This window comes from Medicago sativa, chromosome 6, assembly GCF_051527215.1.
Source record: "Medicago sativa cultivar Bolivia chromosome 6, Bolivia_mono, whole genome shotgun sequence".
Taxonomy (NCBI): domain Eukaryota; kingdom Viridiplantae; phylum Streptophyta; class Magnoliopsida; order Fabales; family Fabaceae; genus Medicago; species Medicago sativa.
Window position 1 is genome coordinate 101,730,974 of NC_140754.1, and position 11,668 is coordinate 101,742,641.

The 11,668-nt window shown below is 39.3% G+C and overlaps 2 long non-coding RNA genes across 2 annotated transcripts; both read right to left on the bottom strand.

The window, feature by feature from the left end:
• Positions 1-2,710: 2,710 nt before the first annotated feature.
• On the bottom strand, positions 2,711-4,877 carry LOC146918785 (uncharacterized). Its single transcript, XR_015016389.1, has 2 exons — positions 4,754-4,877; positions 2,711-2,908 (listed from the first exon to the last, which is right to left on the bottom strand). It is a non-coding gene; the product is annotated as an uncharacterized LOC146918785 (long non-coding RNA).
• A 3,946-nt stretch (positions 4,878-8,823) lies between these two features.
• On the bottom strand, positions 8,824-11,055 carry LOC146918786 (uncharacterized). The gene is made up of 2 exons (XR_015016390.1): positions 10,932-11,055; positions 8,824-9,086 (listed from the first exon to the last, which is right to left on the bottom strand). It is a non-coding gene; the product is annotated as an uncharacterized LOC146918786 (long non-coding RNA).
• Between the last annotated feature and the right edge of the window lie 613 nt (positions 11,056-11,668).

Sequence of the window (11,668 nt, forward strand, 5' to 3'; positions counted from 1 at the left end):
CGAATTGTCACACGCTAAGATTCAATGCAAATCGGCCACATTATGGCCTTCCTAGTAAAAAAGGGTCGAAAACGAGTAATGTCCCAAATTAACAAGGAGATTTTCTTAACCTCCATTTTGGCTGAATTTTTAAAAAATGCAAAAATATCCCATGGAAGTCGTAGCTATGTTGTTTACCTATCCAACGAATTGTCCCATTCTAAGATTCAATACAAACCGGCCACTTTATGGCCTTCCTTATAAAAAAGGGTCGAAAACGAGTAATGTCCTGAATTAACGAGGAGATTTTCTTAACCTCGATTTTGGCTAAATTTTTAGAGAATGCAAAAATATCCCATGGAAGTCGTAGTTATGTTGTTTACCTATCCAACGAATTGTCACATGCTAAGATTCAATACAAATCGGCCACTTTATGGCCTTCCTAGTAAAAATGGGTCGAAAATGAGTAATGTCCTAAATTAACGAGGAGATTTTCTTAAACTCCATTTTGGCCGTATTTTTAGAGAATGCAAAAATATCCCATGGAAGTCGTAGTTATGTTGTTTACCTATCCAACGAATTGTCACAGGCTAAGATTCAACACAAATCGGCCACTTTAAGGCCTTCCTAGTAAAAATGGGTCGAAATCGAGTAATGTCCTAAATTAATGAGGAGATTTTCTTAACCTCCATTTTGGCCAAATTTTTAGAGAATGCAAAAATATCCCATGGACGTCATAGTTATGTTGTTTACCTATCCAACGAATTGTCACACGCTAAGATTCAATGCAAATCGGCCACATTATGGCCTTCCTAGTAAAAAAGGGTCGAAAACGAGTAATGTCCCAAATTAACAAGGAGATTTTCTTAACCTCCATTTTGGCTGAATTTTTAAAAAATGCAAAAATATCCCATGGAAGTCGTAGCTATGTTGTTTACCTATCCAACGAATTGTCCCATGCTAAGATTCAATACAAACCGGCCACTTTATGGCCTTCCTTATAAAAAAGGGTCGAAAACGAGTAATGTCCTAAATTAACGAGGGGATTTTCTTAACCTCCATTTTGGCTAAATTTTTAGAGAATGCAAAAATATCCCATGGAAGTCGTAGTTATGTTGTTTACCTATCCAACGAATTGTCACGTGCTAAGATTCAATACAAATCGGCCACTTTATGGTCTTCCTAGTAAAAATGGGTCGAAAACGAGTAATGCCCTAAATTAACGAGGAGATTTTCTTAACCTCCATTTTGGCCGAATTTGTAGAGAATGCAAAAATATCCCATGGAAGTCGTAGTTATGTTGTTTACCTATCCAACGAATTGTCACACGCTAAGATTCAATGCAAATCAGCCACATTATGGCCTTCCTAGTAAAAAAGGGTCGAAAACGAGTAATGTCCCAAATTAACGAGGATATTTTCTTAACCTCCATTTTGGCTGAATTTTTAATAAATGCAAAAATATCCCATGGAAGTCGTAGCTATGTTGTTTACCTATCCAACGAATTGTCCCATGCTAAGATTCAATACAAACCGGCCACTTTATGGCCTTCCTTATAAAAAAGGGTCGAAAACGAGTAATGTCCTGAATTAACGAGGGGATTTTCTTAACCTCGATTTTGGCTAAATTTTTAGAGAATGCAAAAATATCCCATGGAAGTCGTAGTTATGTTGTTTACCTATCCAACGAATTGTCACATGCTAAGATTCAATACAAATCGGCCACTTAATGGCCTTCCTAGTAAAAATGGGTCGAAAATGAGTAATGTCCTAAATTAACGAGGAGATTTTCTTAAACTCCATTTTGGCCGTATTTTTAGAGAATGCAAAAATATCCCATGGAAGTCGTAGTTATTTTGTTTACCTATCCAACGAATTGTCACATGCTAAGATTCAATACAAATCGGCCACTTTAAGGCCTTCCTAGTAAAAATGGGTCGAAAACGAGTAATGTCCTAAATTAATGAGGAGATTTTCTTAACCTCCATTTTGGCCAAATTTTTAGAGAATGCAAAAATATCCCATGGACGTCATAGTTATGTTGTTTACCTATCCAACGAATTGTCACACGCTAAGATTCAATGCAAATCGGCCACATTATGGCCTTCCTAGTAAAAAAGGGTCGAAAACGAGTAATGTCCCAAATTAACAAGGAGATTTTCTTAACCTCCATTTTGGCTGAATTTTTAAAAAATGCAAAAATATCCCATGGAAGTCGTAGCTATGTTGTTTACCTATCCAACGAATTGTCCTGTAACATCCCAGACTGCTTACAGGATTACCGACTAACCCCACAAACCAACACGAGATTTTTCAGCATGCTTTGTCCTCACTCACATGCTTACCGGGAAACTTCCCGGTAGGTCACCCATCCTAGTACTACTCCAAGCCAAGCACGCTTAACCGTGGAGTTCCTATGGATTGAGCTCCCGAAAAGAAGATGCATCTTGTTGATATGGGTAGTACCTAACAATTCTTATAAGCCTTCCTTCAACCATGTAGTCCCATACCTACACGGCCTCCGGATCCCTCTCATTCCGATGTGTTTCGGTTCCTACTATTGTCGTGGGGGTCCCTTGCGGCTTAAACCGTTCCCCTTAGGTCGGGAACCTTTCGTATCCACCTAGCGGGATATCGAAAGCCACGACGTGGGTGTTACATGCCCACCACGCTACCCATACTAGACGTATCTAGAATGTCTAGCACGTGCGTTAAGTTTAGTATTGGATACATTAAAAATTTACAACAATAAACTACGAATGAATATATATGTACAACCAAATGCGTTCGTACAAAGAACATAACTCAACTTCTCTAAAAAAAATATAATAGATGCATCCTTGAATATCCATCTCATCCTGCGGCGGGTACGAACGAACACTTGTCGCATCATCCATTCGGCTACTAGCTTGCTAATCCAACCTGTTTATCTGAAACAAAAAGGATTGGGATGAGACATAATGTCTCAGTGAGTTCCCCTAAATCCTAGGCTATAGGCAACCTCAGGGAAAACCTACGGTCACCACGTGTCTAAAATACAACCTGCCGGTTGATTATACGTGTGTGGGGACATTGCATACTTAGACGGTGTGCATACTAGGGCCGTCATAGCCTTATCTCACTTGTTATAGGCTTCACTTCCTATACGTGTCATGGCGGTCGAAGGGAATCTAAAACCGCAACGCCAAGAATACGCTCTACGTATCGAGGCCTAAACATACTATAATCATGACACAATTCTAAACCGGACGATTAGGGGAAATCTAAGATCGTCATCGGCATATCTTTCTCTATACTTGCTCTATGCATAGCTATGTTGTATCTAACAACATATTCTATCTTGCTATCATACTAGTCATTGACGATCTACGTCTATGTTCTACTATTCTTGACGATCTACGTCAAGGCACTGCTATTCTTGACGATCTACGTCAAGGCTCTATGACATAACATAAATATATCTAATAAATATGCATAGTCAAGTTTATTCATAAAGTTAGCGTTTAACAAACAATTATTATCTGAGTTCATTTTACGGAAAGCCCCGAGTGGAGTAACCCCGAGCGCAATCCCTATCTATCCGATGGAAACCTATCTAAGGTATAAACCAACGGTACTCCTGCAGTGACGTGCGGGATCCTTACGGCTAACCCCATTTCACCTAATGGAAACCTCTTGAACCAACCTAGTGTGGACACAAGAGACACGACCACCACATCTTACTTACTAAGTGACATGCGGGTTCCTTACGGCTAACCCCGTTTCACCTAATGGAAACCCCCTGAGCCAACCTAGTGTGGACACAAGAGACATGACACCTTTAACTTTAAAGTTTGGGTCTATAAATGCATGAGTATTAAATCTATGCTAGCTATCTCTTTTACCTCGGATGCCTATACGATCCGACTAGAGGTAAATTATATGCTTGCTTAACTTGCTATGTGAAGAGATATCTAATCAATTATGGCACTCTAGTTTCTATTCGAAGAGATTACTCTATGCCACTTCGCAACTAGTCAAGCATACTACTCATGCCTAACATTCTATTCTCTACTAACTATTCTAGTTCTTGACAAGCTATGTCAAGGCTCTACTTTCATCCCATGCCTAGTTCTTTGCTACCCGAATAATTCGGCTAAAACTCTCTTGAGCGATCCTTGTAATACATGCTAAGATTGCCATGATTAATGGTGCAAGGATCAATTGACGATGTGTGCAAATTTTCAATACTTTCTGAAGACCGAAAATGCCATAAACCCAAGTTACGAGCCGTTTATAAATTTCATGATTTGATAAAGCTAAGCTTGTACCAGTAGAAAGATAAGTAAAAACAGTACAAGAATACACCGAAACGATCGCTACGGACCCCCACGCGACTGCCCCCAAGCACCCGAGCGCAGAACAACGCGATCGTTGTCCTGTCTGGGGCGCCTGGCGCCAGAGGGAGGGCGCCTAGCGCTGGCTCCCTGACTTGTGGGCGCCTAGCGCCCTTGTACAGGCGCAGCGCTGCGAATTTTTGCGTTTTCGGTGCTTTCGGCTACGGGTTTTCGCCATTTTCGACCCAAAACTCGACCAATTGGACCCTGTAATGCACCAATACATCCAACAACATATATAGCTTCATTTAAACATATCTCATGGCAATTTTTAGCATGTAAACAACAAGAATTACCTTGGGGTTACTTAAATTTCATAAAAGCAAAACTAACATAAAACATGATTTTTCTACAAGATTACACAAACCCAAAGGTGGGTATTCTATCTATGGAACTCACCTAACATGATCCTTGCATATTCTTCAAGTTCCAAGCTCAAACCCTAGCTTTTGATCCTTAGCCCTTTTTCACCAAACCATACTTTAATCTCTTCCTCTACGTGTTTCTTGCTTGTTAAGCCATGCTTGATCATGTATTGAAGAAGTTTGGATGACTTAGAGAGGAGAGGGAGGCGCAATTCTTAGAGAGAAGGGGGAGAGAAAGGTTTTCCAAAACCTAGAGAGAGAAGTGAAATGGGAAAATGAATATTTTGGCCCCAAAAACACTTATATACTCCCTTGTGCGAGTTTACTTAAATGCCCTTCGTCTTGATCACGCTTAACCTGACACTGATACATAAACCCCTGCTTGACTGATATTTCATAAAAACATTCTTCCGTCGTACTTGACGTTCTGTAACACTTAATCTCTGATATCTAGTTCATACATGACTTATGCCATTAATAGACATTTCCATGAATATTTGTCCTCTGACACGTCTGATGGGTAATATTCCGTTACTGATAAGCGGGATATTACACTCTACCCCCCTTAAAGAAATTTCGTCCTCGAAATTTAGAAATCATCTATCAATCACAGTAACTAAAATCTATTTCCTTTGGTTTCTGCTAAATGATATCTGATCAAAACCACTCTAGTGAGGTTGAAGAATATTTTTCTCAACAAAGCATGTAATTCATCCTCTTTCTTATTCTGCATATGATTGAATATGGTCTCTTCAATCTTACTATATTTATCAAAATCACAGAACTATCTGAGAACACAGTGATTAAAACTGACTTTTGTTATATGCGGATTGCTTGTCTCGGATCTATTCCTTCTCTGCGTAGCATGAACTCTGCATCTACGTAAATTTTCTTTATCTGAAACACTCAGGATTTGCCTTTATACTGGAGTTCTACTGATACCCAGGTTTGCCCTGCAGTGCTTACGTGTATCTAACACATCTTCCATGTATACATCTTATCATGCATACATAATCTGTTTTACCGCACATTGCGATTTATGCTTCTTACTGATGCTACTTATCTTGATGATTCTACTCATCTCTAATCATAATCTTATGAAACCTGTCTATCCTTTCATAATATCCCTGTACTGCAATTCATGGGTGACTTGTTCTAGCTTAGCATGAAGAAGTAAAATCAACTACACTGATTCATCTGACAATCTATTAACCTGTCTGACGATTCACAAGCTCTTGAAACTTTCTACTAAGTCCATTTGCACTTGCATTGAACGCTCTTAGCATAAATCCGTGCATCCCTTATGGCATTAGTATCACATGGGCATTGTCATCCATAAAACTTTACCTTCTATAGTTTCTGCATACTCTCTAGCGCCACTGCTTGTTAGTTAATAACGATACTCATTCTAGCTTTTGTTTCTAAGAGTTTCTAAACTTTGGTACATAGGTTCTTGGAACGAATAAATACATGACTAGAAAAATATCATTTTTAAAACTGAGTCTATACTAGTACTGCAGAACCACAGGACGAGTCTCTATATCTGAAAAAGGTTTTATGACTCTCCTTCTCACTTGTCTCTAACAAGCTGGTCCTGAAGTCTGTACGTCTTAAGTGAGCTTACTCGCTTACGACGTATCTCATCAGTTTTAACAATGTGAAATTTCATGTTTTTAAAATAAACATCGTTCCCAAGTTCCTCAGTACCAATCTTAACTTTAAAAGTTATAAAATCATGGCTTGACACCATTCTGGAAAGTATCGTTATCATTTAACAAATATGGTGTAAGAGGGTGTGTACTTCGTCAGGCATAACCTATAAATCGTACTCCATTAACATAGCACATACTCTTTCTGACTAGCCAACAACTCTTCTACACATTCGACATCACCAAAAAGGTAACTCGATTAATTCATCTGTGCTAACTCTAGTCTTTCTCATCTTACCTGAGTGAAGATACTTCCTTTAAACTTTCACTTTAATTAATACTGGTTGCATAAGCATCTATACTTACTTAACATAACGAGAACTTCCTGCTCGTTTCATAATACTTCTCATTAAAACTGCATTTCTATCCTGAACTTCCTTCACGAAGTTTCTTACTACCAATTTTCCATGTTCCATGGCTACTGTTCGCAACTTAAGTAATTAACTTCCGTTGCGCTACTCTGATTTCCACCTGTTGGCCTCAACCAATACTCTGATCCGTTGAGACGAGGGAAATTTTATTCTTCTTCTATCATTACATTAATATCTGCTTGAGCTCTGCTCGATACTTCCATGTTGCATGCTACTCTGCAACCTTGCTATACTCTTTGCTGGTAAGATTGAATCTCAAGGAAACTTACCTCTGGACATATCAATGTCATACTTACTCTTATTCCTGAGCAACTTAACTCAAGGAGCACATCTTTGCTATTACATAACTACTATTCCATAAATCGTTCTTACAACGTCCGATGGTAGACTCATCTTGCACTCGGGCATACTTCCTTATGCATCTAACATTGTAGCTTCACATCTCGCATACTATGTTTTGCTTGATCTTTCCTATGCTCGCTCGTTAATTTTTCTTTAAAAGAAACTTCATAAATTAACACACGGGTCATTGACGTTGATGATTTTTTTTTCTACTAAATAAAAACATATACTGAACCTAGGTCCCAGTTGTTACTCTAATTTCACATGACGAGTTGACAACACATACGTGCCATCAAATCTTAGTCCTAGTGAGTTTAGCCCAACTATACGAGTCGTAACAACCCGGTACCTACAAAAAATTCATCTTGCTTTCAAAAAATGTCAACTTCAATCACCCTTATGTATATATTTTCTAAAATCATGTAAACTTTACGATTTGACATCCTAACGAGCCTTCGCAAATTCATCAAGCAAAACATAGATTCGAGGGGTACTCTTAACTTCGCAAAGTCCCAAAATCCTTGTGATTTCATATGACTCTGCACCATTTAACTTCTTGCTTCATGCTTTCACATCTGTGACTTCTATTCTAAATACGGGTGCCTCTAAACTCTTGGTCTAAACTCATTCTTATCTCTTGTCACATTAACTTCCAAAGTCACGTCAAACCGAATCGATTTTCGTTGATGGTTACCCATGCCTTTTTCCCTTTTGAAAATTAGGGGGTGATATGCATTCGTCACTCGATATATAAAAAAAACAATTTCTCATTGCATAAATATGGTCAAGACAACTCTCCAATAGTCACTGCATTTCCAAGAGACGAACTGAAAAATTTCGCTCCGGGCTCGCTATTGATGAGTTTCTTCAGCTCATTTTTTTTTCTCAAGTAAATCAATGCACATCGATCATTCCCAATATCTAAAATATCCTACTATATATGCATGGCAAGCATCAACCTAATTCGATACAATTTTCGGCACTTTAGAAACTAATGCTTCATTCCTGATAACATAAAACTTTCACTGAATCCTTCTCTACTACGAGTAGCTTACTTCTTTGCGTTGCCGCTTAACGTAGCTTCCTGAACACTAGAACCTTGTTCACTTTGAACATTCAAGTCCGTAACTTCAATAACATAACACTAATCCTGAGAGTCCACTAATTCCATCAACATACGTCGACTGCTCTCTATCTTGTAGCCTTGCGCTTACTTTCTGGAATACAATTCCATTCTAACTATGACCCTTACTGAAGCTTCAGGTCCTGCTAAGATATTTTCATATCCTTCTCTTATGGGTATACGAAGTATCATCAACAACTTACCCAACGCTGTCTAAACGTCCCTTCTCAACATTGCCTTACATTCCCGGAGGATTCATACTTCTACTTGCTTAGTTTACCGGCCACCTACTGGCACGATCAACTTCTTACTAATACTCATTTTGAGTTCTTGCTTCTAAGTTCACACTTTCCGGTGCATCTTCTTCACATGCTTCGTTCCTCCAGGGTCCTATTCAGCTCTCAGGCATCCATTCTAATCGTCGAATGCTAAATTGAGTTGATCAGACTCAACTAACAACAACAACTAGAACATCTACCCGGAACCCAATGGTCCCACTACCTTTGTTGTAACTTAATGACCCAAGGCACGATCTGAATCGACCTGCTCTGATACCAAATGTAACACCCATACTAGACGTATCTAGAATGTCTAGCACGTGCGTTAAGTTTAGTATTGGATACATTAAAAATTTACAACAATAAACTACGAATGAATATATATGTACAACCAAATGCGTTCGTACAAAGAACATAACTCAACTTCTCTAAAAAAAATATAATAGATGCATCCTTGAATATCCATCTCATCCTGCGGCGGGTACGAACGAACACTTGTCGCATCATCCATTCGGCTACTAGCTTGCTAATCCAACCTGTTTATCTGAAACAAAAAGGATTGGGATGAGACATAATGTCTCAGTGAGTTCCCCTAAATCCTAGGCTATAGGCAACCTCAGGGAAAACCTACGGTCACCACGTGTCTAAAATACAACCTGCCGGTTGATTATACGTGTGTGGGGACATTGCATACTTAGACGGTGTGCATACTAGGGCCGTCATAGCCTTATCTCACTTGTTATAGGCTTCACTTCCTATACGTGTCATGGCGGTCGAAGGGAATCTAAAACCGCAACGCCAAGAATACGCTCTACGTATCGAGGCCTAAACATACTATAATCATGACACAATTCTAAACCGGACGATTAGGGGAAATCTAAGATCGTCATCGGCATATCTTTCTCTATACTTGCTCTATGCATAGCTATGTTGTATCTAACAACATATTCTATCTTGCTATCATACTAGTCATTGACGATCTACGTCTATGTTCTACTATTCTTGACGATCTACGTCAAGGCACTGCTATTCTTGACGATCTACGTCAAGGCTCTATGACATAACATAAATATATCTAATAAATATGCATAGTCAAGTTTATTCATAAAGTTAGCGTTTAACAAACAATTATTATCTGAGTTCATTTTACGGAAAGCCCCGAGTGGAGTAACCCCGAGCGCAATCCCTATCTATCCGATGGAAACCTATCTAAGGTATAAACCAACGGTACTCCTGCAGTGACGTGCGGGATCCTTACGGCTAACCCCATTTCACCTAATGGAAACCTCTTGAACCAACCTAGTGTGGACACAAGAGACACGACCACCACATCTTACTTACTAAGTGACATGCGGGTTCCTTACGGCTAACCCCGTTTCACCTAATGGAAACCCCCTGAGCCAACCTAGTGTGGACACAAGAGACATGACACCTTTAACTTTAAAGTTTGGGTCTATAAATGCATGAGTATTAAATCTATGCTAGCTATCTCTTTTACCTCGGATGCCTATACGATCCGACTAGAGGTAAATTATATGCTTGCTTAACTTGCTATGTGAAGAGATATCTAATCAATTATGGCACTCTAGTTTCTATTCGAAGAGATTACTCTATGCCACTTCGCAACTAGTCAAGCATACTACTCATGCCTAACATTCTATTCTCTACTAACTATTCTAGTTCTTGACAAGCTATGTCAAGGCTCTACTTTCATCCCATGCCTAGTTCTTTGCTACCCGAATAATTCGGCTAAAACTCTCTTGAGCGATCCTTGTAATACATGCTAAGATTGCCATGATTAATGGTGCAAGGATCAATTGACGATGTGTGCAAATTTTCAATACTTTCTGAAGACCGAAAATGCCATAAACCCAAGTTACGAGCCGTTTATAAATTTCATGATTTGATAAAGCTAAGCTTGTACCAGTAGAAAGATAAGTAAAAACAGTACAAGAATACACCGAAACGATCGCTACGGACCCCCACGCGACTGCCCCCAAGCACCCGAGCGCAGAACAACGCGATCGTTGTCCTGTCTGGGGCGCCTGGCGCCAGAGGGAGGGCGCCTAGCGCTGGCTCCCTGACTTGTGGGCGCCTAGCGCCCTTGTACAGGCGCAGCGCTGCGAATTTTTGCGTTTTCGGTGCTTTCGGCTACGGGTTTTCGCCATTTTCGACCCAAAACTCGACCAATTGGACCCTGTAATGCACCAATACATCCAACAACATATATAGCTTCATTTAAACATATCTCATGGCAATTTTTAGCATGTAAACAACAAGAATTACCTTGGGGTTACTTAAATTTCATAAAAGCAAAACTAACATAAAACATGATTTTTCTACAAGATTACACAAACCCAAAGGTGGGTATTCTATCTATGGAACTCACCTAACATGATCCTTGCATATTCTTCAAGTTCCAAGCTCAAACCCTAGCTTTTGATCCTTAGCCCTTTTTCACCAAACCATACTTTAATCTCTTCCTCTACGTGTTTCTTGCTTGTTAAGCCATGCTTGATCATGTATTGAAGAAGTTTGGATGACTTAGAGAGGAGAGGGAGGCGCAATTCTTAGAGAGAAGGGGGAGAGAAAGGTTTTCCAAAACCTAGAGAGAGAAGTGAAATGGGAAAATGAATATTTTGGCCCCAAAAACACTTATATACTCCCTTGTGCGAGTTTACTTAAATGCCCTTCGTCTTGGTCGCGCTTAACCTGACACTGATACATAAACCCCTGCTTGACTGATATTTCATAAAAACATTCTTCCGTCGTACTTGACGTTCTGTAACACTTAATCTCTGATATCTAGTTCATACATGACTTATGCCATTAATAGACATTTCCATGAATATTTGTCCTCTGACACGTCTGATGGGTAATATTCCGTTACTGATAAGCGGGATATTACATGTCCCATGCTAAGATTCAATACAAACCGGCCACTTTATGGCCTTCCTTATAAAAAAGGGTCGAAAACGAGTAATGTCCTAAATTAACGAGGGGATTTTCTTAACCTCCATATTGGCTAAATTTTTAGAGAATGCAAAAATATCCCATGGAAGTCGTAGTTATGTTGTTTACCTATCTAACGAATTGTCACATGCTAAGATTCAATACAAATCGGCC